At 46.5% G+C, this 2,500-nt stretch overlaps 1 pseudogene; it reads right to left on the bottom strand.

Annotated features, from left to right (window-relative positions):
- The window catches only part of LOC120907020, a 9,148-nt pseudogene that overhangs the window by 2,474 nt on the left and 4,174 nt on the right, over nt 1-2,500 (bottom strand).

Genomic DNA, 2,500 nt, shown 5'->3' with positions numbered 1-2,500 from the left:
GGACCTTCGCCACAACAGTAAGAGCAATTGCTCGCCTAGCATTACTACTCGGACCTGCCTTATTAGGCATCATCCTTACCAAGGTGGTCCATAGCTTCGTCGCTCTCTCCACCGCATACCTGATGTGTGAAGTGTAATCGAGGCGGTCATCTAGGACCATCCCAAGTACTTTAAGCTGCGCGACGAATGTACTACGTGATCACCTACCCTGATAGCCCCATGCTGTATCCTCTGATGGGAACTGACCATAATAAACTCGGTCTTGGTCGGGGCTATCTTTAATCCGTTGTCGGTCATCCATCGGTCGATGATGCGAATCTGACTGGAAACGAGAATTTCAATATCATCAACACAATTACCTTCCACCAACAGTACTATATCGTCTGCATAGCCGATAATCCGTGCACCTTCCACCATTGCAACTCGTAGGACTCCGTCGTACATGAGGTTCCATAACGTTGGGCCAAGTACCGAGCCTTGAGGTACACCCGATGTGACTGCAATCTCTGCCGGTCCATCTGTGGTATCATACATCAGCACACGATTCCTAAAATAATCACCAATGATATCATAAAGATATTTAGGAGTGTTAATTCTCTGTAAAGCATTTGCAATCGCCAACCATGAAGCACTGTTAAAAGCATTAGTAACATCTAATGTAACAACTGCACAATACCGTCCACTGTATCTGTTTCTACTTCTAGCTACCGAAACAATGTCCACTACCCGTTGAATCGCATCAACTGTAGATCGACGACTTCTGAAACCAAATTGGTCGTCAGACAGTCCGTTGACCTCCTCGATGTGTGCATTTAGCCGTTGCACTATGATGCGTTCTAAACCTTTACCTGCCCCGTCTAGTAGACAAATGGGGCGAACTGAACCCGGTTCCCCTGGTGGTTTGTTCGGCTTCGGTATTAACACCAACCTCTGCCTTTTCCACTCATCGGGGAACTTCGCGTTCTCTAAACAGCCTTGGTAAACCCTGCAAAATGCATCGGTTGCAGTCAACATACCAACTTTCAGCGCCTCATTCGGGATACCATCTGGTCCCGGCGCCTTCTTGTTGGGTAGTCTCCTGGCAACCGCAAGAATCTCATCATTAGTTACCCTTTCAAACTCTCGTGGCTGATCGATACGATATTCAGGCCACACCGTGTTTGGGTGAGTAGGAAAAAGCTCGCTCACCACTTCCCTAAACTCGTCCAATGTCATGGTTCGGGGTCCAATCGAACCCTCGGCCACTTTCTTGAACGTATGATATACAATACCAAATGATGCGTTGTTCGCTGTTCCCAGGAACTCTTTCCACTTCCTCTGTCGGGTATGCTTGATCAATCGCTTGAGGGCATTCCGTGCCACCTTGAACTCGTCCCTAAAAGTAGAATAGAGATCAGTATTAAAAGCTCTTTGCGCTAATCGATCGCGGTGTTTGCACTCTTTGCGAAGTGCCTCAATCTCTAACGTCCACCAAAATGCACTCTTGTTAGAGTGTACCTCTTACGTTTAGTCATCGTCGCATTACACGCCGTGACAAGTATACGCATTAAGTCTTCGCTTGTTGTGACCTCGGTCTCAAAAGCGGCTTGCATCATAACTTCAAATATATCTTTGCTAAAATACTTGATGCTCCATCCCGTTATGGGTCGGGACAGATTACGCACGCTTTGCGTCTCAAGATCTATTCGTATTGCACGATGATCAGAGTTCATATAGCTAGATAACACCTCCCACTTAAATGATCTTGCTACGGTTCGGCTCGCAAAAGTAAGATCAACTACTGACGTGCGCCCTGGTCCAACATAAGTTGGGGTGCTGCCGTCGTTCAATAAAATTGCGTCAATCTGCGCAAAGGTTGATAAAACCAACTCACCTCTTCGTTTCTGGGTTTCTCCACGCTCGCCAAGTTGGTTGTTCCAACTTGATGACCAAGCGTTGAAGTCCCCCGATAACGAATTTGTGGATACCGGTTACGGCCATTACCGTGTTATCCAACATGTTCTGGAACTCTTCCATACTAAATCTAGGTGGCGCGTAAACGCTAACCACTCGCATATCACCTATGTCAACTATCATTAAACCCTTCAGAGCCTTACTGACTACCTTAACTGGTAAGTCCGCGTTAACCACTACCGCTGCTGTGTTATCGTCATTGCGTAACACTTTGACGTTGGTTGTTGCCAGATACGGATCTGCAATCAACACTATATCCGCAGATTCTTCCCTAATCGTTTGCCACATTAATTGAAATGCAGCATAACTATGATTCTGGTTATGTTGTAGCAACCTAACCATTATTATCTAATCGTTCGCCTACGGGGACACATATAACTGCCCGTTGCGTGAAGGTTCTGTGACCTCGTACCGCAATCCAAACACTTGACAGAGTTGGTACAAGCTTGCTTCTTGTGTCCACTCAAACCGCATTTCCAGCACAGATTACTTCTGTCTGGTTCCCTACAATGGTAGCTCGTATGGCCTACCTTCCAACACTTATAGC

Source organism: Anopheles arabiensis (genome assembly GCF_016920715.1).
Source record: "Anopheles arabiensis isolate DONGOLA chromosome X unlocalized genomic scaffold, AaraD3 X_pericentromeric_contig0001, whole genome shotgun sequence".
In the NCBI taxonomy this organism is placed as follows: domain Eukaryota; kingdom Metazoa; phylum Arthropoda; class Insecta; order Diptera; family Culicidae; genus Anopheles; species Anopheles arabiensis.
This window is presented reverse-complemented; position numbering and strand designations above follow the sequence as displayed.